Here is a 26,853-nt window from a genome sequence, read left to right as displayed (position 1 = left end):
CACGGTTACCTGGGTTCCACCCGGGTTGTCCACGGGGTCCGTTTCCACCCTGGGGGATATGTTCGGGTTGATTTGGCTGTTCCCTGGGTTGCGGGTTCTGGCCGTTTCCTGGGTTCCGGTCCTGGATTTTCACGTTCTTCGGCCAGGGTTCCGGTCTTTCCGTTACGTCCGGTCCGTTGTTCCTGGGTTCTTCCTGGGTTCGGGTCGGTTCCAGCTGTTCCTTCCAGTTCCACCGGGTTCGATTCCGGGACTGGATTCCATTTCCTCCGGGTTATTCCGGCTTTCCACTGGGTTTCCACGTTGCCGGCGGTCCACCTGGTTATTCGGCTATTCCACGTTCCTGGTTCGTTCCATGGCTCGTTCCGGTCCCGCACGTTGACTGTTCCACCTGGGTTCCACCTGGTTACCTGACTGTTCCACCTGGGTTCTGGGTTTGGACCGATTTCGTTCCACCCTGGATCGTTCTGTCCTCGGCCCCTGTTCCTTCATTCCAACCACAGTTCTTCCACCTCCTTCCATTTCCACCCACGATGTTCACTTCCCCAGTTCCTGGGCTATTTCCACCCATGGTTACCTGGCTCCACACTGGGCATTCCACTGTTCCCCCTGTCCACCTGATCCACCTGATTCTATTCATTCCACCATTACCAGTCTTCGGCTATTCCACCCCAGTTCATTCACCCTGATTTCATTTCATCCATTCCATCTCCTCCTGGGGCTGTTCATTTCCACCATTTTTCCTGATTCCATTCCACTGGGTTGCGGTTTGGGATTCCAGTTCCATTCCATTTCCATTCCACCACATCTTCCTGGGATTCCACCTGGGTTGCGGCTTCCTGGCTTCCTGGGTTATTGCCTCCTGGGGATTCCACGCAGATTCTGCCCTTCCATTCCACCGGGTTCCACCCTGGATTCCAGGTCTGCTTCCTGGGGACCAGGGCTGTTCCACCCTGGGTCCTGGTTCCATTCCACCCCTGATTCCCTGACTGTTCCACTGGGCTGGTTCATTCCACTGTTCTGCCCCAGTTTTCCATTCCACGGGTCCGGCTGTTCCACCTTCAGTCTTCTTCCATTCCACTGTTTCCATACAGTTATTTTGTTCATTCCACCCTTTGCCTCCGGTTGATTCCATGCCATTCCACCACGATCTGCCCCACGGTTATTTGTTTCCACTGATTCTGGCTGTTCCACACTGGGGCTGTTCCTGGGCCTCCACCGGTTTGTTCCACTGGGTTCCGCCACAGTTCCTGGGCTGTTTCCACGGTTGTGTTTCCACTGTTTCCACTGGGTCCTGGGCCACCCTCCTGGGTTATTTCCACCCTGGCTTTCCACCCTACAGGGGACATCCTGTGGTTCCACTGGTCTGTTCCACTGTTTCCACTGGTTCTTCATTCCACAGGGGTTGGCCGTTCCACTGGGTTGCCCTGTGTTCCACAGGGCTGCCTGGTTATTCGTTGATGGGCTGGGGCTGTCCTGGTTGTTCCAGTCTGGGTTGTTCGTTTCCTGGTCCGCCCCACAGTTGGCTGTTCCACGGTGGCTGTTCCACCTGGTGTGTTCCTGGTTACGGCTGGTTCCGGCCTGGTCGTTTCACACTGGGCTGCCTCTGGGTTTGGTCTGTTCCACCTGGGTTCACGGTTGTTTCACCACAGTTCCTCCTCCCTGGGCTGCCTCCACAGTTACATGGTCGTTCCACCACGGGCCTGGTCGTTCGGCTGTTTCCACTGGGGTTGTTTCCTGGGGCTGCCTCCACGGATTCCATTCCACCTACAGGGCGTGCCTCCTGGTGTTCCACTGTTCCACAGTGATTCCACGGATTCCGTTCCACCTGGGCTGCCTTCATTGTTCCACTTCGGGTCTACATTGTTGTTCCTACGGGCTGCCCACAGTTGTTCCTGGGCTTTTGCCTCCTGTGGTCCTTCGGCTGATTTCCACTGGGCTACCTTCCACCTCCTGGTTATGGGTCCGTTCCTACTGGGCTGCCTCACGGTTGCCTGGGGCTGGTCCGTTCCTCCACGGGCTGCCTCCAGTTACCTGGATTTCCACCCCTGGCTTGCCTGTTCCACCGGTTATGGGATTCCGGTTGGGCACCTGTTTCCACCCGGTCCTGGCCGTGCACGATCCTGGGTTATTCGTTCCTGGGTTCCGGCTTTCCACGGTTGCTGCCTCCTGGACCTGACTCTTCCATGCGTGTTCCGGCTGTTCCACCTGTTCCTCCGTTCCACCTCTTCCGGGTCCTGGCGTTCCACTGGTTGCGTCCTCCGATTCTGGCTGTTGCACTGGGCTGCTGTCCGTTTCAGTTGTTCCTGGGTTGGTCCTGGGTCGTTTCCTCCGTGGCTGGGTCGTTCCACCCTGGGTTGTTCCACCCGTTGGGTTCCTGTGTTTCCACCCTGGGTTCGTCTGTTCGTTCGTTTTGTTCCTGGGTTCGTTCCGGTTGACGGTTCCGGATGGGTCTGGCTGCGATCCCGGGTTCTTCGGGTTCCGGCCAGCTATTCCAGCGTTTCCACGGGTTGGCTGTTCCTGGGTTCGGCTGTTCCACGGGTTATTTCCGGGGACTGGTCTGTTCGTTATTCCACGGGTTCGTTATGGGTTATTTCCATGGCCTGTTCCACTGGGTCCTTCATTCCACGGGTTCGTGTTCGTTCCATGGGTTGCGGCCCTGGGTTCTGGGTTCTTCCGTTATTTCGCGACCCTGGGTCGTTTCCGTGTTCCTGGGGTTCCGGGCTGTTCCTCCGGGTTATTTCCACAGGGATTGTTCCATGTTATTTCATTCCTGGGTTCTTCAGTTATTCCTGGGTTGGGTTCCACATTCCTGGCTCCGTTCCACCAGTCTGCTTCCGTGGGCCTGGCCAATTCCTGGCTGTTCCACTGTTTCGTTATTCATTCCTGGGTTGTCTGGGGATGTTCCACCTGGGTCCTGGCTTTCCACGGGTTGACCCCAGTTGGCTGTTTCCACCGTTCAGCTTCATTTCCACCCCGTATTTTGCCATGTTGGCGTTTCCACCCTGGGTTCCGGCCGGTTCGTTCCACTGGGTTCGTTGGGTTCGTTCCCTGGGTTACCTGACTTCATTTCCATTCCATTGATTTTTCCACCACGTTACCTGTTCAGTTCTTCTGATCAGGTTCTGGCTGTTCCACCAACTATTCCACCCCTACAGGTCTGCTTCCACATTTTGCCTGACTGTTCCACCCTGGTTGCTGCTTCTTCGACCTGGTTATTTCCACCCTACATGTTCCGGCTGCCCCACAGTTACCCGGCTATTCCACCCCTACAGGTTGCGGCCCCACAGTTACCTGAGCTGTTCCACCCTACAGGTTGCAGCCCCACAGGTACCTGACTGTTCCACCCTACAGGTTGCTGCCCCACAGTTACCTGACTTTCCACTACAGGTTCACGGCCCCACACCCACTGACTGTGCTAACCTACATTGCTGCCTCACCCTGACTGTTCCACCCCTACATGTTGCCTCACAGGACCTGACTGTTCCACCCTACCATGTTTGCTGCCCCACAGTTACCTGACTTATTCCACCCTACATTTGCGGCCCTGGTTACCTGACTGTTCCACACTACAGGCTGCCTGACGGTTACCTGACTGTTCCACGCTACAGTCTGCCCACGGATTACCTGACTGTTCCACGCTACGATTTTCCATTACACAATACCTGACTGTTCCACCCTACAGTCCACAATTCACACTGGTCTGACTGTTCCTCCCTACTGAGCTCTACACATTTTGCCTGATTTTCCCACTACAGTCTGCCTTACAGTTTTCCTGGTTCCACCCTACAAGCTGTCACGGTTACCTGAGCTGTTCCACCCACCACTGGCTGTCCACAGTTACCTGGCTGTTCCACACTACAGTCTGCCCACCCTGATTGTTTCCACCTACAGGCTACCTTACAGTTATCTTGACTTCCATCCTACTGGTTGCCTTACCTGATTGTTCCACCCCTACAGGGTTGCTGCTTCACAGGACCTGCCTGTTCCACCCTACAGGTTGTTCCACCTCCAGTTACCTGACTGTTCCACCCTACAGGTTGCGGCTGTGACTTTCCACACTACGGGCTGCGGCCCAGTTACCTGACTGTTTCCACTGCCACGGCAGGGGTTGTTTCCACACTACAGTCTTGCCACGGTTACTGACTGTTCCACCCTACGGGTTCTTGACCCCACAGACCTGACTGTTCCACCCACAGTCTGCTTCACATTTACCTGACTGTTCCACACTACAGTCTGCCTCACAGTTACCTGACTGTTCCACCCTACAGGCTACTGTGGCAGTTACTGGCTGTCCACACTACAGTCTGCCCACACGGTTATTTCCACCCTACAGTTCCTGCCCACACAGGCTGTTCCACACAGTTGCCTGGCTGTGTCCACACTGGTCTGCCCACTGGTTACCTGACTGTTCCACCCTACAGTCTGCCCCACAGTTGCCTGACTGTCCCACACTACAGTCTGCCTCACAGTTACCTGACTGTTTCCACCCCTACAGGCTGCCTTCACAGTTTGCCTGACTGTTCCACCTACAGGCTGCCCCACAGTTACCTGACTGTTCCACCCTACAGGCTGCTTCACATTTGCCTGACTGTTCCACCCTACAGGCTGCTTCCCCACAGTTACCTGACTGTTCCCACACTACAGGCTGCTTACAGTTTGCCTGGCTGTTTCCCCTACAGGGGACCTCACAGTTACCTGACTGTTTCCACCCTACAGGCTGCCTTACAGTTACCTGACTGTTCCACCTACAGGCTGCCTCACAGTTGCCTGACTGTTCCACCCTACAGGCTGCTTCACAGTTGCCTGACCTGTTCCACTACAGGCTACCTTCACAGTTGCCTGACTGTTCCACACTACAAGGCTGCCTTACATTTACCTGGCTGTTCCACACTACAGTCTGCTTCCACAGTTACCTGACTGTTCCACCCTACGGTCTGCTTCACAGTTACCTGACTGTTCCACCCTACAGTCTGCCCACAGTTGCCCTGGCTGTTGTTCCACACTACAGGCTGCTTGTTACCTGAAGCTGTTTCCACCCTACAGGCTGCCTCACAGTTTACCTGGCTGTTCCCACTACAGTCTGCCCCACAGTTACCTGACTGTTCCACCCACTACAGGGGACCCAGTTTGCGCCTGGCTAATTTCCCACCGAGTTGCCCCACAGTTACTGGCTGTTTTACAGTCTGCCTTACAGTTACCTGACTGTTCCACACTGGGCTGCCTTTTGGTTACCTGGCTGTTCCACACTACAGGCTGCCTCACAGTTACCTGACTGTTTCACCCTACAGGCTGACTTACAGTTACCTGACTGATTCCACACTACAGGCTGCCTTACAGTTACCTGGCTGTTCCACCCCTACAGGGGGACCCCACAGTTACCTGGCTGTTTCCACCTGGGGCTGTTCCTGACTGTTTCCACAGGTTGCCTGTACAGTTACCTGACTGTTTCACACACTACAGGCTACCTTACAGTTACCTGACTGTTCCACACTGCTGGCTGACTTACAGTTACCTGACTGTTCCACACTACAGGCTGCCCTTACAGTTACCTGACCGTTCCACACTACAGGCTGCTGCCTCACTGTTACCTTTCTACAGGCGTTTCCGTATTGAGGACTAGAATGTGTTTCTACCTTGGAGTTGCCAAACAAGGATGTTTCTTATTACATCCAACAGCGTCAATATTTTTGGTAACATCTTGCAACAATGCTTTTATGGCGTTACAGTTTGAGGCATAAATATGTTTAGGTAATGCCTACAAACGAAAAACGACAAATGATCTTTTCTATAAGATCCCAGCGGCCTCAAAACATTTGAATAGTGTTTGAATATATAAGTATCAAACTAGTGTAACACACTCTTCCTGAAGCCTCGCGTATTCAATCATGTGTCAACGTAGTTTACTCATTTGTAGCAGGTTTAGGCGTTTTGATCATAGTGTATCTGTTACCATCGGTAAGTTCCACATGTTCTACAGCCATTGTGATCTTTTTGAAGTCAGGGGCCGGATCCGTAAACTGTATGATGATCGACTTTTCAAATGACTATTGCTCAACAAAACCTTAATCGGCCCTCCTATTCACTTTATTTCTTGTATACTCAGGGCTCAGTTATTTGAGTTATGGTTGATTAGTTACGATGTTATTGATGAGTTGATAGGTTACGATGTCTACAAACCTTGTCTACAAACCCCTGGTATGTCTACAAACCCCCTGGTATGTCTACAAACCCCCTGGTATGTCTACAAACCCCCTGGTATGTCTACAAACAGACATATCTTCTGATGTGCATCGACCACTGTAATGAACCACATGTGCACAAGAACCGCAGATGTACCGAGATAAGTCTTTGAATGAAACCCGAGCCAGACGACTAAGTACACCTCACAATGGAAGGTATCGTTGCTCACTAGGTGATTGGTATAGTTCATCTGTCTCGGCATGAACACGCTCTGAAGCTGTGTATTACACCCATCTTGGGTTGGCTTTAAGTTCATGGGTCGTGCAGAGATTCCTGATGTGCAGCTACAACTGGAAGCAGCACGCATAGTAGTATACATAAAAGGTGTGAAGGTGGTCAGTGTGCGGGTTGTTATGAACCACGTGTGTGTGCGTGCGTGTGTGCGTGTGATGGGGATATAGGAAGATATTTGATGGGACACATGGAGAGCATCTTTTCAGAAAAACAAGGCACGTGTGTGAATACCCATTTTACACTGATGCACTTCCTATCTTCAGATCTCTCATTGTTACAGATAAGAGAACTGATCTGCATAGAAGTTTTGAAGTTTTCAAAACATCACGTAAACATCATGTTCTACGAAGGAAGTTTCCACAGGAAGGTATTCAGTGACGTCACCACCATGGTAAGACACGGGCACTTGTGCCAGAGCCGAACACCTTCAATCTATACTGAAATCAAGTAAACATAAGATCTTCTCCATTTGTGTTTCAACTTGGCAGTCAGGCCATTTTGAATTTCAGTTCTCACCCGCACCTAGACTTACTCAGACTTGCCCATAGGCGCCAGATTATTCGCGGATGCAAGTTGAGCGCTGGCAGCCATGTTAATTGTTCGTCGGGTGATGGAAATACCTGGCCAGGGCTTACATCAACCGCACAACCAAGTGATTGTACTATTAGGCGGTATAGTCTATATGTCACAGATCCACATGGCACAAACCTAATCTTATCTATAGGATACAGTAGTAGATCAGGCAATACGGGCGATGCTCTAATATGATTTCACAACGCACGAGTTTACATGCATATACATGTACTCAATGAGATTAAGTAGACAGCCAAGTCAAGGGTTATGTCTGATGACGTCATGGGTATCAGAGACTTCCCCTCAGTTGGAAGGATGAGAGCATCCAGCTGGTCATACATGTGTGGTCACTGCTGGGTCACGTGCCAGCTGCAGTCATAACCCCAGGCAGGCGGCTGGGGTTACGTCACAGAAATCTTACTGAAGTTACCAGTTAATCATGCCCTCCGGCTCGAGTTTCAGCACAGTTCATGGCGAGTGATCCCGGACATGTCTGGAAAATAATAGACCCAATGCAGTGAGGCAGCAGTTGCTGAATTTTGACAGGAAATAAAAAGCTTGACAGTGAATGTTGGTTATCTGCCGTTATACTCTGCCGAGTTAGCGTGTGGTTGGGAAGTTGGGAACAAAGTGAATGCCGGTATCTGACTAGCCTGGAAGGTCTGGGACTCTCACATTCATTAGTGATAAGCGTTGAACATTTGGTGGATTCATTACTCATGCTGTGTTTCTTACATGCCTTTGATGTATTTTCAAGAGTAAACCAATCTTTAATAGGCGAACTGTTTGCTTTTGACATCAAATTGCATTACATGCATGTCGTGACCCATGACTGTGGCTGGCAACAAAGGCAGACATTCTAGACAGTTCTTGTTCCATATGATGTACAAACACGTGTGATGGCAAGGTACTGACTAGCCTAAAACCGTTGAGTGCTGAGCACACCTTACGTCTGTGTGGCGGAGGTAGCGCAAGCCGGTGTTCGTCAGTCGTGGTACCTCAGAGAAGCTTGTACCTGGATCCTCCTGCTGACTGTCAGTGCTGGCGAGGGACCATTTCTCACATGTTGACCTTTAAGGATGTTAAAACAATACCAGGTTATCTCACCGCATAGTTGACCCCGATAACACGAATGGACGTTGCATGCTGAGAGAATATAAGTGTAGGTAAATTATTATAAACGGTGGGGAGAGTTGGGGGTGGAGAAGTGTGTACAAAATTGATACTGAAAGCGCACCATGGCTTTAACGCGCACTTGCAAAAGTAGAGTACGTTTCCTGGTGAAGTTTTTTATAATTTATCAAATCGTTTAAAAGGCTGGTCACACTAGTGTTCTGGTTGCGGTATGTGTAAAGCTACTCTGGTGTTGAATGAGGCAGGCCACCATTACACGCCTACATCCTACCTTTCCATACCTGCCAGATCTCGGCATTCCTACCTACATCACCAGATGACTACACATCCTCGCTATAACGCTCGCACTGTACTACACCCACCCACCCCACCCCACTCCCACATCAGTAAATAGTGGCGTGGTACTAATGTATGGATAAGTGATCATGTGTTCAATCAATTTGCCTACTCTCCTCCACTCGAGGATTTCCTACAAATTTCTTCAGCATATAACGAGTCCCATAGTAATCTGTTTGCTGGCATGGCTTTATGTACGCTCTTGTGAGAATGTGCTGCGTCTTCAATGCTAAAAATAGCAAAACAGATACTCAGCGTAAATTTCGTGAGGTGTTAGAGTCTCTCTTGCACTTGAATAATATAAACGTGGTGATGTAGTAATACTAACTGAAAGAGCTCCACACCATCGCCCTCGCAGCTACAGCTTGTCGACTAGTAATATAGTAATACTAACTGAAAGAGCTCCACACCATCTTCTTTGCAGCTACAGCTTTTCGACTAGTAATATAGTAATACTAACTGAAAGAGCTCCACACCATCGGCCTATAGTAATANTGCAGCTACAGCTTGATGACTTGTAATATAGTAATACTAACTGAAAGAGTTCTACACCATCGTCCTTGCAGCTACAGCTTGATGACTAGTAATGTAGTAATACTAACTGAAAGAGTTATTTACCATCGTCCTTGCAGCTCACAAACCATCACCGGGGATATGAAGGTTAAAATCCAACACTGGGGATATAGAGCTTAGAAACCATCACTGGGGATATGGAGCTTACAAACCATCACTAGGGATATAGAGTTTACAAGTCATCAATGGGGATATGGAGCTTACAAGGCATCACTGGGGATTTGGAGCTTACAAGTCATCAATGGGGATATAGAGCTTACAAGCCATCACTGGGGATATAGAGCTTACAAGCCATCACTGGGGATATAGAGCTTACAAGCCATCACTGGGGATATGGAGCTTACAAGCCATCACTGGGGATATAGAGCTTACAAGCCATCACTGGGGATATAGAGTTTACAAACCATCACTGGGGATATGGAGCTTACAAACCATCACTGGGGATATGGAGCTTACAAGCCATCAATAGGGATATGGAGCTTACAAACCATCACTGGGGATATAGAGCTTACAAGCCATCACTGGGGATATAGAGCTTACAAGCCATCACTGGGGATATGAAGGTTACAATCCAACACTGGGGATATAGAGCTTACAAACCATCACTGGGGATATGGAGCTTACAAGCCATCACTGGGGATATAGAGTTTACAAGTCATCACTGGGGATATAGAGCTTACAAGTCATCACTGGGGATATAGAGCTTACAAGCCATCACTGGGGATATGGAGCTTACAAACCATCACTGGGGATATAGAGTTTACAAGTCATCACTGGGGATATAGAGCTTACAAGTCATCACTGGGGATATAGAGCTTACAAGTCATCACTGGGCATATAGAGCTTACAAGCCATCACTGGGGATACAGAGCTTACAAGCCATCATTGGGGATATAGAGCTAACAGGTCATCACTGGGGATATGGAGCTTACAAGTTATGACTGGGGATATAGAGCTTACAAGCCATCACTGGGGATATATAGCTTACAAGTCATCACTGGGGATATAGAGCTTACAAGCCATCACTGGGGATATATAGCTTACAAGTCATCACTGGGGATATGGAGCTTGATGACTAGTAATGTGATAATACTAACTGAAAGAGCTCCACACCATCGTCCTCGCAGCTACAGCTTGTCGACTAGTAATATAGTAATGCTAACTGAAAGAGCTCCACACCATCATCCTTGCAGCTACAGCTTGATGACTAGTAATGTGAAAATACTAACTAAACGAGTTCCACACCATCGTCCTTGCAGCTACAGCTTAATGACTAGTAATATAGTAATACTAACTCAAAGAGCTCTACACCATCGTCCCTGCAGCTACAGCTTATGGACTAGTAATATACTAATACTAACTGAAAGAGCTCCACACCATCGTCCTCGCAGCTACAGCTTGTCGACCAGTAATATAGTAATACTAACTGAAAGAGTTCCACACCATCGTCCTTGCAGTTACAGCTTGTCGACTAGTAATATAGTAATACTAACTGAAAGAGTTCCACACCATCGTCCTTGCAGCTACAGCTTGATGACTAGTAATATAGTACTACTAACTGAAAGAGTTCTACACCATCGTCCTTGCAGCTACAGCTTGTCGACTAGTAATACAGTAATGCTAACTGAAAGAGCTCCACGCCATCGGCCTTGCAGCTACACCTTGATGACTAGTAATATAGTAATACTAACTGAAAGAGCTCTACACCATCGTCCTTGCAGCTACAGCTTGTCGACTAGTAATATAGTAATGCTAACTGAAAGAGCTCCACACCATCGGCCTTGCAGCTACACCTTGATGACTAGTAATATAGTAATACTAACTGAAAGAGCTCTACACCATCGTCCTTGCAGCTACAGCTTGATGACTAGTAATGTAGTAATACTAACTGAAAGAGTTATTTACCATCGTCCTTGCAGCTCACAAACTATCACCGGGGATATGAAGGTTACAATCCAACACTGGGGATATAGAGCTTACAAACCATCACTATGGAGCTTACAAACCATCACTAGGATATAGAGCATATGGAGCTTACAAGCCATCACTGGGGATATGGAGCTTACAAGCCATCACTGGGGATATAGAGCTTACAAGCCATCACTGGGGATATAGAGCTTACAAGCCATCACTGGGGATATAGAGCTTACAAGCCATCACTGGGGATATGGAGCTTACAAGCCATCACTGGGGATATAGAGCTTACAAGCCATCACTGGGGATATAGAGCTTACATCACTGGGGACAAGAGCCATCACTGGGGATATGGAGCTTACAAACCATCACTGGGGATATGGAGCTTACAAGCCATCACTGGGGATATGGAGCTTACAAGCCATCACTGGGGATATAGAGCTTACAAGCCATCACTGGGGATATAGAGCTTACAAGCCATCACTGGGGATATAGAGCTTACAAAGCCATCACTGGGGATATAGAGCTTACAAACCATCACTGGGGATATAGAGCTTACAAGCCATCACTGGGGATATAGAGCTTACAAGCCATCACTGGGGATATAGAGCTTACAAGCCATCACTGGGGATATAGAGCTTACAAGCCATCACTGGGGATATAGAGCTTACAAGCCATCACTGGGGATATGGAGCTTACAAGCCATCACTGGGGATATAGAGCTTACAAGCCATCACTGGGGATATGGAGCTTACAAGCCATCACTGGGGATATGGAGCTTACAAGCCATCACTGGGGATATGGAGCTTACAAGCCATCACTGGGGATATAGAGCTTACAAGCCATCACTGGGGATATAGAGCTTACAAGCCATCACTGGGGATATAGAGCTTACAAGCCATCACTGGGGATATAGAGCTTACAAGCCATCACTGGGGATATAGAGCTTACAAGCCATCACTGGGGATATGGAGCTTACAAGTCATCACTGGGGATATGGAGCTTACAAACCATCACTGGGGATATGGAGCTTACAAGCCATCACTGGGGATATAGAGCTTACAAGCCATCACTGGGGATATAGAGCTTACAAGCCATCACTGGGATATAGAGCTTACAAGCCATCACTGGGGATATAGAGCTTACAAGCCATCACTGGGGATATAGAGCTTACAAGCCATCACTGGGGATATAGAGCTTACAAGCCATCACTGGGGATATAGAGCTTACAAACCATCACTGGGGATATGCCATCACTGGGGATCACTGGGGATAGGAGCTTACAAGCCATCACTGGGGATATAGAGCTTACAAGCCATCACTGGGGATATGGAGCTTACAAGTCATCACTGGGGATATGGAGCTTACAAACCATCACTGGGGATATGGAGCTTACAAGCCATCACTGGGGATATGGAGCTTACAAGCCATCACTGGGGATATGGAGCTTACAAGCCATCACTGGGGATATGGAGCTTACAAGCCATCACTGGGGATATAGAGCTTACAAGCCATCACTGGGGATATAGAGCTTACAAACCATCACTGGGGATATGGAGCTTACAAGCCATCACTGGGGATATGGAGCTTACAAACCATCACTGGGGATATAGAGCTTACAAGCCATCACTGGGGATATAGAGCTTACAAGCCATCACTGGGGATATAGAGCTTACAAGCCATCACTGGGGATATAGAGCTTACAAGCCATCACTGGGGATATAGAGCTTACAAGCCATCACTGGGGATATAGAGCTTACAAACCATCACTGGGGATATAGAGCTTACAAGCCATCACTGGGGATATAGAGCTTACAAGCCATCACTGGGGATATAGAGCTTACAAGCCATCACTGGGGATATAGAGCTTACAAGCCATCACTGGGGATATGGAGCTTACAAGCCATCACTGGGGATATAGAGCTTACAAGCCATCACTGGGGATATGGAGCTTACAAGCCATCACTGGGGATATGGAGCTTACAAGCCATCACTGGGGATATAGAGCTTACAAGCCATCACTGGGGATATAGAGCTTACAAGCCATCACTGGGGATATAGAGCTTACAAGCCATCACTGGGGATATGGAGCTTACAAGCCATCACTGGGGATATAGAGCTTACAAGCCATCACTGGGGATATAGAGCTTACAAGCCATCACTGGGGATATAGAGCTTACAAGCCATCACTGGGGATATGGAGCTTACAAGCCATCACTGGGGATATGGAGCTTACAAGCCATCACTGGGGATATGGAGCTTACAAGCCATCACTGGGGATATGGAGCTTACAAGCCATCACTGGGGATATGGAGCTTACAAGCCATCACTGGGGATATAGAGCTTACAAGCCATCACTGGGGATATAGAGCTTACAAGCCATCACTGGGGATATAGAGCTTACAAGCCATCACTGGGGATATAGAGCTTACAAGCCATCACTGGGGATATAGAGCTTACAAGCCATCACTGGGGATATAGAGCTTACAAGCCATCACTGGGGATATAGAGCTTACACAAGCCATCACTGGGGATATAGAGCTTACAAGCCATCACTGGGGATATAGAGCTTACAAGCCATCACTGGGGATATGGAGCTTACAAGCCATCACTGGGGATATGGAGCTTACAAACCATCACTGGGGATATGGAGCTTACAAGCCATCACTGGGGATATGGAGCTTACAAGCCATCACTGGGGATATGGAGCTTACAAGCCATCACTGGGGATATGGAGCTTACAAGCCATCACTGGGGATATGGAGCTTACAAGCCATCACTGGGGATATGGAGCTTACAAGTCATCACTGGGGATATAGAGCTTACAAACCATCACTGGGGATATGGAGCTTACAAGCCATCACTGGGGATATAGAGCTTACAAGCCATCACTGGGGATATGGAGCTTACAAGCCATCACTGGGGATATAGAGCTTACAAGCCATCACTGGGGATATAGAGCTTACAAGCCATCACTGGGGATATAGAGCTTACAAGCCATCACTGGGGATATAGAGCTTACAAGCCATCACTGGGGATATAGAGCTTACAAGCCATCACTGGGGATATAGGAGCTTACAAGCCATCACTGGGGATATGGAGCTTACAAGCCATCACTGGGGATATAGAGCTTACAAGCCATCACTGGGGATATGGAGCTTACAAGCCATCACTGGGGATATAGAGCTTACAAGCCATCACTGGGGATATGGAGCTTACAAGCCATCACTGGGGATATGGAGCTTACAAGCCATCACTGGGGATATGGAGCTTACAAACCATCACTGGGGATATGGAGCTTACAAGCCATCACTGGGGATATGGAGCTTACAAGCCATCACTGGGGATATAGAGCTTACAAGCCATCACTGGGGATATGGAGCTTACAAGCCATCACTGGGGATATAGAGCTTACAAGCCATCACTGGGGATATAGAGCTTACAAGCCATCACTGGGGATATAGAGCTTACAAGCCATCACTGGGGATATAGAGCTTACAAGCCATCACTGGGGATATAGAGCTTACAAGCCATCACTGGGGATATAGAGCTTACAAAGCCATCACTGGGGATATGGAGCTTACAAACCATCACTGGGGATATGGAGCTTACAAGCCATCACTGGGGATATAGAGCTTACAAGCCATCACTGGGGATATAGAGCTTACAAGCCATCACTGGGGATATAGAGCTTACAAGCCATCACTGGGGATATAGAGCTTACAAGCCATCACTGGGGATATAGAGCTTACAAGCCATCACTGGGGATATAGAGCTTACAAGCCATCACTGGGGATATAGAGCTTACAAGCCATCACTGGGGATATAGAGCTTACAAGCCATCACTGGGGATATAGAGCTTACAAGCCATCACTGGGGATATAGGAGCTTACAAGCCATCACTGGGGATATGGAGCTTACAAGCCATCACTGGGGATATGGAGCTTACAAGCCATCACTGGGGATATGGAGCTTACAAGCCATCACTGGGGATATAGGAGCTTACAAGCCATCACTGGGGATATGGAGCTTACAAGCCATCACTGGGGATATAGAGCTTACAAGCCATCACTGGGGATATAGAGCTTACAAAACCATCACTGGGGATATGGAGCTTACAAGCCATCACTGGGGATATGGAGCTTACAAACCATCACTGGGGATATGGAGCTTACAAGCCATCACTGGGGATATGGAGCTTACAAGCCATCACTGGGGATATAGAGCTTACAAGCCATCACTGGGGATATAGAGCTTACAAGCCATCACTGGGGATATAGGAGCTTACAAGCCATCACTGGGGATATGGAGCTTACAAGCCATCACTGGGGATATAGAGCTTACAAAGCCATCACTGGGGATATAGAGCTTACAAGCCATCACTGGGGATATCAGCTTACAAGCCATCACTGGGGATATAGAGCTTACAAGCCATCACTGGGGATATAGAGCTTACAAGCCATCACTGGGGATATAGAGCTTACAAGCCATCACTGGGGATATGGAGCTTACAAGCCATCACTGGGGATATAGAGCACAAGCCATCACTGGGGATATAAGAGCTTACAAGCCATCACACTGGGGATATAGAGCTTACAAGCCATCACTGGGGATATGGAGCTTACAAGCCATCACTGGGGATATAGAGCTTACAAGCCATCACTGGGGATATGGAGCTTACAAGCCATCACTGGGGATATAGAGCTTACAAGCCATCACTGGGGATATGGAGCTTACAAGCCATCACTGGGGATATAGAGCTTACAAGCCATCACTGGGGATATGGAGCTTACAAACCATCACTGGGCTTACAAGCCATCACTGGGGATATGGAGCTTACAAGCCATCACTGGGGATATAGAGCTTACAAGCCATCACTGGGGATATAGAGGGATACAAGCCATCACTGGGGATATAGAGCTTACAAGCCATCACTGGGGATATAGGAGCTTACAAGCCATCACTGGGGATATGGAGCTTACAAGCCATCACTGGGGATATAGAGCTTACAAGCCATCACTGGGGATATAGGAGCTTACAAGCCATCACTGGGGATATAGAGCTTACAAGCCATCACTGGGGATATAGAGCTTACAAGCCATCACTGGGGATATAGAGCTTACAAACCATCACTGGGGATATAGAGCTTACAAGCCATCACTGGGGATATGGAGCTTTACAAACCATCACTGGGGATATAGAGCTTACAAGCCATCACTGGGGATATAGAGCTTACAAGCCATCACTGGGGATATGGAGCTTACAAGCCATCACTGGGGATATAGAGCTTACAAGCCATCACTGGGGATATGGAGCTTACAAGCCATCACTGGGGATATGGAGCTTACAAGCCATCACTGGGGATATGGAGCTTACAAGCCATCACTGGGGATATGGAGCTTACAAGCCATCACTGGGGATATGGAGCTTACAAGCCATCACTGGGGATATAGAGCTTACAAAGCCATCACTGGGGATATGGAGCTTACAAGCCATCACTGGGGATATAGAGCTTACAAGCCATCACTGGGGATATGGAGCTTACAAGCCATCACTGGGGATATGGAGCTTACAAGCCATCACTGGGGATATGGAGCTTACAAAGCTTACATCACTGGGGATATAGAGCTTACAAGCCATCACTGGGGATATAGGAGCTTACAAGCCATCACTGGGGATATAGGAGCTTACAAACCATCACTGGGGATATGGAGCTTACAAGCCATCACTGGGGATATGGAGCTTACAAGCCATCACTGGGGATATGGAGCTTACAAGCCATCACTGGGGATATAGAGCTTACAAGCCATCACTGGGGATATAGAGCTTACAAGCCATCACTGGGGATATAGAGCTTACAAGCCATCACTGGGGATATAGAGCTTACAAGCCATCACTGGGGATATAGAGCTTACAAGCCATCACTGGGGATATAGAGCTTACAAGCCATCACTGGGGATATAGAGCTTACAAGCCATCACTGGGGATATGGAGCTTACAAGCCATCACTGGGGATATAGAGCTTACAAGCCATCACTGGGGATATAGCTTACAAGCCATCACTGGCCATCACTGGGGATATGGAGCTTACAAGCCATCACTGGGGATATGGAGCTTACAAGCCATCACTGGGATATAGAGCTTACAAGCCATCACTGGGGATATAGGAGCTTACAAGCCATCACTGGGGATATGGAGCTTACAAGCCATCACTGGGGATATAGAGCTTCACTGGGGATATAGAGCAACAAGCCATCACTGGGGATATAGAGCTTACAAACCATCACTGGGGATATGGAGCTTACAAGCCATCACTGGGGATATAGAGCTTACAAGCCATCACTGGGGATATGGAGCTTACAAGCCATCACTGGGGATATGGAGCTTACAAGCCATCACTGGGGATATGGAGCTTACAAGCCATCACTGGGGATATAGAGCTTACAAGCCATCACTACAAGCCAAGCCATCACTGGGGATATAGAGCTTACAAGCCATCACTGGGGATATGGAGCTTACAAGCCATCACTGGGGATATGGAGCTTACAAGCCATCACTGGGGATATGGAGCTTACAAGCCATCACTGGGGATATAGAGCTTACAAAGCCATCACTGGGGATATGGAGCTTACAAAGCCATCACTGGGGATATAGAGCTTACAAGCCATCACTGGGGATATGGAGCTTACAAGCCATCACTGGGGATATAGAGCTTACAAGCCATCACTGGGGATATGGAGCTTACAAGCCATCACTGGGGATATAGAGCTTACAAGCCATCACTGGGGATATGGAGCTTACAAGCCATCACTGGGGATATGGAGCTTACAAGCCATCACTGGGGATATGGAGCTTACAAACCATCACTGGGGATATGGAGCTTACAAGCCATCACTGGGGATATAGAGCTTACAAGCCATCACTGGGGATATAGAGCTTACAAGCCATCACTGGGGATATAGAGCTTACAAACCATCACTGGGGATATAGAGCTTACAAGCCATCACTGGGGATATAGAGCTTACAAACCATCACTGGGGATATAGAGCTTACAAGCCATCACTGGGGATATAGAGCTTACAAGCCATCACTGGGGATATAGAGCTTACAAGCCATCACTGGGGATATAGAGCTTACAAGCCATCACTGGGGATATAGAGCTTACAAACCATCACTGGGGATATAGAGCTTACAAACCATCACTGGGGATATGGAGCTTAGCTTGGGGATATGGAGCATACAAACCATCACTGGGCTTACACGCCATCACTGGGGATCTGGAGCTTACAAGTCATCACTGGGGATATAGAGTTTACAAGAGAATCACCTGTGATCTGGAGCTTACAAGCCATCACTGAGGATATGGAGCTTAGAAGCCACCACTGGTGATATAGAGCTTACAAACCATCACTGGGGCGGTGGGGTAGCCTAATGGTAGACTAAGGCTTAGTCTCAGAACATATATAATTTTGATAGTAACAAACAAGCCCATTTATATTGAAAAGGAGCCCAAGGGAGACCAGAGATTCAGACCTGAACCTGAGGAAATCTAGACTTGCTTTATTTAGGGCTTTAGCACTGCAGAGAGGGCTTGGCAGTAGGGAAAATAATATGGTTCAGGGACTGTGAGACAGACTAGCCTAATGGTTAAAGCGTTGGCTCGTCACGCCGAAGACCCGGGTTCGAATCCCCACATAGGCACATAGGCACAATGTGTGAGTTTGGTTTTACGCCGCTTTTAGCAATATTCCAGCAACATCACTGCGGGGGACACCAGAAATGGGCTTCACATATTGTACCCATGAGGGGATTAGAACCCGGGTCTTCGGCGTGACGAGCCAACGCTTTAACCACTAGGCTACCCCACCGCCCCAGTGGGGATATTGAGCTCAGAACTTATCACAGCAGATATAGAGCTTTCAAGCCATCACTGGAAATTGAGCTTACAAGTCATCCGAAGAGATATGGAGCAGAGGATTTGGAATATGCAACTCATCACTGGGGATATAGAGCTTACTTGCCATCAGTGAGGATATTGAGCTCAGAACTTATCACAGGGGATATATGGAGCTTACAACTCAAAAGGAAAATGCCGATCTGCGACGGGTAGGATGTTCAATGTTGCACAGGGATGTCAGGCTTACCTGAAGAAAGATGTGGAGCTCATACTTGATATTTTGTGCCGAAACCTTGCTGAAGTTAGCCGTTGATGTTTATATGATTTGGTTTATTATGTTGGAAAATATATTACCCTCACAGACGAAGGTAGTACTTCCCCCAAATCCCGACTGTCAAATGATCAGTGCTTTATGCGACGGTGGCTTAGCTCTTTAACCGTGTGGTACAAACCCAACTCCTTCATGTTTGGCCATTATATCCATCCCGGAGAATGACGTCACATAGCAGCATCTGGCGAATGCAACCCTGTGTGAATGAACGAGGTTGATTGGTGACATCTGCGAGGAGCAAGGTCGCCATATTTGTGATTATGCAACTTGTATTACTGAGGTACTCAGGTCTGTGCAACTAACGTTTTTGAGTGTGATCTAATAATCATATGTCAGAGCAAGCCAAGTGTTTGGTCCGAGAAAGGGCAGCAGTAATCTACGCACGAAGAGCTGTGTGCAAAGACAAAAGGCATTTAATATTTGGACACTTTTAGTTGAAGACGACTGGTCATTCAACATGCTAGTTAATACACAGTTTAGCAAAGAATTTAGTTTTTGTTGTTAATGGGACATTTGTATTATTCCGAAAACTAATTTCAAACGTTTATGTAGCCAAATTTCCCTGACAACAAAACTGCGTGCCAAACAACCACGATACAACATTCCACACTGTCTCTGATGTCACATAATTGACACTACCTTATGTCTCCCTGACCCTAAAAGTCTCTGATATCACATTATTGACACATGCTCTAGGTTGTCTGCCGTCTCTCCTACTGATAGTCTGTCATACAGATCCTGAAACACCTATACCTATGTGGTGGCGCATGGTCCTGTGTAGTCTGTCTCAGTCCCTGAACCACATTTATTTCCCTACTGCCAAGCCCTCTCTGCAGTGCTAAAGCCCTAAATACAGCAAGTCTAGATTTCCTCAGGTTCAGGTCTGAATGTCTGGTCTCCCTAGGGCTCCTATTCAATATAAATGGGATTGTTTGTTACTATCAAAATAATATATGTTCAGAGACTAAGCCTTAGTCTATCCTACTGACTACATTGAAGACAGTATCGGTGTCGGTGCATGACTGACAGGAACCACGGGCAGTGTCCACATGCTCTAGGTTGTCTGCCGTCTCTCCTACTGACTACATTGAAGACAGTATTGGTGTCGGTGCATGACTGACAGGAACCACGGGCAGTGTCCACATGCTCTAGGTTGTCTGCCGTCTCTCCTACTGACTGTATTGAAGACAGTATTGGTGTCGGTGCATGACTGACAGGAACCACGGGCAGTGTCCACATGCTCTAGGTTGTCTGCCGTCTCTCCTACTGACTACATTGAAGACAGTATTGGTGTCGGTGCATGACTGACAGGAACAACGGGCAGTGTCCACATGCTCTAGGTTGTCTGCCGTCTCTCCTACTGACTGTATTGAAGACAGTATTGGTGTCGGTGCATGACTGACAGGAACCACGGGCAGTGTCCACATGCTCTAGGTTGTCTGCCGTCTCTCCTACTGACTACATTGAAGACAGTATCGGTGTCGGTGCATGACTGACAGGAACCACGGGCAGTGTCCACATGCTCTAGGCTGTCTGCCGTCTCTCCTACTGACTACATTGAAGACAGTATCGGTGTCGGTGCATGACTGACAGGAACCACGGGCAGTGTCCACATGCTCTAGGTTGTCTGCCGTCTCTCCTACTGACTACATTGAAGACAGTATTGGTGTCGGTGCATGACTGACAGGAACCACGGGCAGTGTCCACATGCTCTAGGTTGTCTGCCGTCTCTCCTACTGACTACATTGAAGACAGTATTGGTGTCGGTGCATGACTGACAGGAACCACGGGCAGTGTCCACATGCTCTAGGTTGTCTGCCGTCTCTCCTACTGACTGTATTGAAGACAGTATTGGTGTCGGTGCATGACTGACAGGAACCACAGGCAGTGTCCACATGCTCTAGGTTGTCTGCCGTCTCTCCCTACTGACTCCATTGAAGACAGTATCGGTGTCGGTGCATGACTGACAGGAACCACGGGCAGTGTCCACATGCTCCTAGGTTGTCTGCCGTCTCTCCTACTGACTACATTGAAGACAGTATCGGTGTCGGTGCATGACTGACAGGAACCACGGGCAGTGTCCACATGCTCTAGGTTGTCTGCCGTCTCTCCTACTGACTACATTGAAGACAGTATCGGTGTCGGTGCATGACTGACAGGAACCACGGGCAGTGTCCACATGCTCTAGGTTGTCTGCCGTCTCTCCTACTGACTACATTGAAGACAGTATCGGTGTCGGTGCATGACTGACAGGAACCACGGGCAGTGTCCACATGCTCTAGGTTGTCTGCCGTCTCTCCTACTGACTACATTGAAGACAGTATCGGTGTCGGTGCATGACTGACCGGAACCACGGGCAGTGTCCACATGCTCTAGGTTGTCTGCCGTCTCTCCTACTGACTGTATTGAAGACAGTATCGGTGTCGGTGCATGACTGACCGGAACCACGGGCAGTGTCCACATGCTCTAGGTTGTCTGCCGTCTCTCCTACTGACTACATTGAAGACAGTATTGGTGTCGGTGCATGACTGACAGGAACCACGGGCAGTGTCCACATGCTCTAGGTTGTCTGCCGTCTCTCCTACTGACTACATTGAAGACAATAGTATTGGGTGTCGGTGCATGACTGACCCAGGAACCACGGGCAGTGTCCACATGCTCTAGGTTGTCTGCCGTCTCCTACTGACTACATTGAAGACGGTATTGGTGTCGGTGCATGACTGACCGGAACCACGGGCGAGTGTCCACATGCTCTAGGTTGTCTGCCGTCTCTCTACTGACTACATTGAAGACAGTATCGGTGTCGGTGCATGACTGACAGGAACCACGGGCAGTGTCCACATGCTCTAGGTTGTCTGCCGTCTCTCCTACTGACTGTATTGAAGACAGTATTGGTGTCGGTGCATGACTGACAGGAACCACGGGCAGTGTCCACATGCTCTAGGTTGTCTGCCGTCTCTCCTACTGACTACATTGAAGACAGTATCGGTGTCGGTGCATGTCTGACAGGAACCACGGGCAGTGTCCACATGCTCTAGGCGACTCAAGGCATAACCATGGCCAAGTTAGAATTAAAATAACTATGATGGACAGATGAACTAACTATGATGAACCTATGGGGGTTGCATTGAGGGCACACGACACAACACTGGTCATATTGTCAGTTGCTCGCTTTTGGAGAGGAGGTCAAGGAATGTGTCAGTTAGTTATGGTGCGGTCCCAGTGGCGACCTCGGGAGCTCGACCGACTCGACCTCGCAAACTACTCGACCGGTCTCGACCTGGGGGGTATCTCGACCTCACAACGACCTCAAAACGACCTCACAACGACCTCGTAAGGACCTTTACGACCTTAGTTCGATTTTAGTTCGTCTTCAGTCGATCTAAGTTGAGAAGACCTATACTCGACCAGCTAGACCTGTATATCGGCCTAATTTCGAATTAATTTCGTCCTAAGTCGACCGGCCCGACCTCACCGCGACCTGTGTTCAACCGGAGCGACTGGTTCTCGACGGAAATTCCATTTTTCTGCCGAATAGACCCTTGGTTTCCATATAGTATAAATTACAGGGTGCATTTTCACCAGGTACCCATTCAATTAGAGGACTGCAAAGTAGTAACATCACCATCAGGAACCTTGACGTAAACCTGGTGAGCCCCGAGAAGCGAAGACTGCTTACTATTTGGGTGCAGATAGCCTGGCACCTGCTTGAACTGGTGGATGACCTGGAGAATGCCAACCCTCCTCCAAAGCCAAAGCCCCAGCAGTAAGCACATCAATCCTATCCTTGACGCCTTCAAAGCTGAGTATCGGTCAGAAGAGTGGGATCAGAGCAGATGGAATACTGTAGCCCGTGCTTTGAAGGAAAGGTGGCAACTTCCATATTGCACCGGTGCGTTGGATGGCAAGCACATACGCACCAAGAAGCCTCCCAAAAGCGTGTCCCTCTTCTACCACTACAAGAACTTCTGCTCTATCGTCTTTCTGGCACTCGCGGATGCCGACTACAAGTTTCCGTGGGTCAACGTCGGGGCCAAGGGATCAGCATCAGACGCTCATGATCTTCAACCATTCACGAGATCGGATGGAGGGCGATGACCTTGTATTCCCCGTATGGTGTGCCATACTTCATCATCGGAGACGATGCCTTTCCACTCAGCCCCTGGATGCTGAAGTCCTTTTCCATGCGTCAGATGGACCCCGATCAGCAGATCTTCAACTGCAGGTAATTATTCTTTTCCATAAATACCTAAATCAAATTATAACTTAGTATCTTTGGATGTATGCAATATTATATCAAAGGTTTTGAATTTTGAATACATTTGACTTAAAAATGTTTAATTTGTGACTTTTGCAGACTGTCTCGGGCCAGACGAGTGGTGGAGAATACCTTCGGGATTCTGGCTATGAGGTTCGAGATCTTCCTCGGCTCCCTAAATAGCACTGCAGACAGAGCTGAACAGATAACCCAGGCCTGCGTCACTTTACACAGCATGCTGAGAACGAGGAACCGGAACAGTCAGATGAACCTCATAGACCGGGGAATGGGGACTGTTCACTCACCCCAGGTGAGTGGCGCACTATTTGAAGGACTATTTCATGGCCCCAGGAGCTGTTCATTGGCAAGAGAAGATGATATCCAAATGACTTTAAAGTGTACTCTATTATTTAGGACTACTTCATTTACAAAGGAACTCTTGTTTGTTTTATATTTACACTATTTACAATTTGTAAATGAACAAAACAAACTTTATTACAATCGTACAATATGTATTTACATTTACACTTAGCAATGGATGGAAAATAAAAAAAAAACATATCAGATAAAAAGCTTTTAAATCTTGTATTGGAAACTCATTAAAGGTCACATAAACCCTAGGGGTACAAATACATAAATCACTAACTGGCATCGTTTTAAATGAAACCCCGTCATTAAAACTACTCATTTCGACCTTTAATTGACTTAAATCGACCTTTTTGACAACAGTGCACAATTCTCACCCGCGAACGAAATTTCAACCAATCAGAACGGCGCGTCTCTGTGACGTCATATGAGGAATAGCTTTGAGGGCCGATGCAGAATTCATCTACATTTTAGGGGGTAAATTATCTTGTTTACAGGCTTGTATAAACCTGAAATCGTGACAATTGTTGTGGAAAATGAAAGCTATATGTTCTCACAATCTACTGTCATTTAATTTTGTCTCCTGCTTTGCCTAGTTTCCGAGTTACAACTTGTTTTCATAGACGATTCTGTCAAAATCGATTGGTGTCGTTAGGCCCTATTTGTATAATGACTGATCTAAATTGATCCCATTTCTGTGTTTTTTACCTCGATATTTAATCATGTCATGTAAAAATCTGTTTGTATTCTCAAAACAGTGTCGGCCCATAAGTTTTCACATGCAATACAGCAATTAATACTCCCTTGTTGTAACCCGTGTTAGGTGGTATAAACCTACACATGTTATTTGTCATCATTCACTTGATGGTCAGTTAATGAATTTATAACAGGTATAATTAGTGGTAACACACTGAGATTACCCGACAAAGGTTCCCATTTGGCATTTCTTGTGTCTGGAGTAAATATTCAACATTATAAACATCGATCAAAGGATTAACCGATAACACGCTGATTGATTAATTACTTTTATCTTACACAGCGGAATTGTCAAAGGTAGTGTTTATGTATGTAGATTTACTAATCTATACTGAATACACTCTGTCGTGTCGGTGTCTGCGTAAAAACAACGTGCTTCGTTCAAAGGATTAACCGGCAATACATTGATTGATTGCCCATTATTGGCTAACTAAATTACTGTTTTTGAAAGAAAGGCGGACATTATGCAATTAGTTGCCAGGTGTGCTATCTTGGGTGACCAATGAGACTATACACCAATACCTGAAAAGATTGATCACTTTTTCGTATATTAAACTGTTAAAAGACACATCATTTGGAACAGTTTTGTGGATATTGATGGATACATTCCTCGAACAAGGTAATGGCCTGATATTGTTCCTATAACTTTAATCTGTTTTAATTTTAATATTTGCATTTTGTTTTTATTCATTTGTCGAAGCATTCAACAGAATCATTGTTTTCGCCGTGAAGTGTAATAAGACAGACAACATACACTAGGTGTGTGTGCGGATTATGATTCACATTGGCAAACTATAAAATGTCTAGCTATTACAGTTCTGTTATAAATTCACTATAAGTATCAGCAGATCGTCTGCTTTTTATTTAGTTTCAAAATGCATACAAGTATGATAACAAACTAATTAGGATTATAAGACCAAATATAAAGACGCACATTGACTAGTATCTACATACTGGTGAGTGGACGTTAACCACGTGAATGTAGCAAGAAATTTATCGCGCAGTATTGTAACTTCGACCCCCACCTCGCTTCCGTGGAAGAAATCGTTATGTTATAAGTTGTGTCATGCAAAATCCGTTTGGTTATGATTCCAATACATATTTAACTACGAGTAGAAAGTAGTTTTGATTTTCTAACTTGATGAAAACAAACTATAATCTCATTAATTCGAACAGACTTTACGATTTTCAAAAATGGCGGCGCCCTGTCGGGAACATCCGCCAGTCTGAGGATAAATGCTATTTAGGTTTGTTTTCACCGAGTTACAAAATCAAAACTACTTTCTACTGGTAGTAAAATATTTATTTTATTGATGGCCAATAGGATTTTGCATGATATAAGTATAACATAACAATTTCTCCTGGCAGCGAGGTGGGTGTCAATATAATACTACTTACAATATTATTGTTACTTCGACCACAACCTCACTTCCGAGGAAGAAATCGTTATGTTACAAGTTGTGTCATGGAAAATCTTTATGGTCATCAATCATATACATATTTTACTACAACCAGTAAGTAGTTTTGATTCTTTAACTTCCGTGAAGCGATCTGAACACAAGTAAGATATCGTTTCAGGCTTCCACAACGCTCGCTTCGCACTCACAAACATAACCCATTTAGCACGAACTGCGGGGTCCTGTGGAAATCTGTGCATGGTGACACCATCGCCCGACCCCTAGGAGCAATTGACGACAAAGCAACGATTCGGCATGTCGTCGTTGATGTCGAGAAAATCATCAAAATGATGAGCATGCTTCACACTTTCTATACAACTAACTGAAAATCGTTCCTCATATGACGTCACTGCAGTGCTCTGGCGACAGAGTTACGTAACCTGTCTGTGGTTTCGTTGGCGGGCGAGAGAGAAGCAGGCGACTTTTTGGCCACTTTTAATCGTTCGGTATTAATTAACCACAAGTTTTTAAAGAATAAATTTGGTGTTCCGCATAAGACTAACCACAAATCTTTCATATGTAATGGTTAAAAGAGTAACAAAAAACAAAGTTTAGTGGTTCTTTAAAATAATCTGAAGGTAACATTTCACATCATTATAAAGTGCTCATGACAATATATGAGTATCAAGTTCTACTTCTTAGTTTCACTGTCCTTGCTGAGAGTCCTGAACATGTGACTGATCCTCTGAGGTGTATGTAGGGTCCAAGAGACAGCTTGGCAGGTACAGAGATATACCTGCTGCAGCACTGGAGTCAAAGTTGGGGAAGATACCAGCCTGATCCG

General features: G+C 47.2%; 1 long non-coding RNA gene across 1 annotated transcript; it reads left to right on the top strand.

Moving 5' to 3' along the window:
* Nucleotides 1–1,804: 1,804 nt before the first annotated feature.
* LOC124291275 lies at nucleotides 1,805–26,853 on the top strand. Its single transcript, XR_006902182.1, has 3 exons — nucleotides 1,805–1,818; nucleotides 7,377–7,388; nucleotides 26,784–26,853. It is a non-coding gene; the product is annotated as an uncharacterized LOC124291275 (long non-coding RNA).

The sequence above is a fragment of the Haliotis rubra genome, unplaced genomic scaffold, assembly GCF_003918875.1.
Source record: "Haliotis rubra isolate DU_JTF1 unplaced genomic scaffold, ASM391887v1 Scf489, whole genome shotgun sequence".
NCBI lineage: Eukaryota > Metazoa > Mollusca > Gastropoda > Lepetellida > Haliotidae > Haliotis > Haliotis rubra.
Note: the sequence above shows the minus strand (reverse complement) of the source record. Positions and strands in the feature narration are given on the sequence as shown.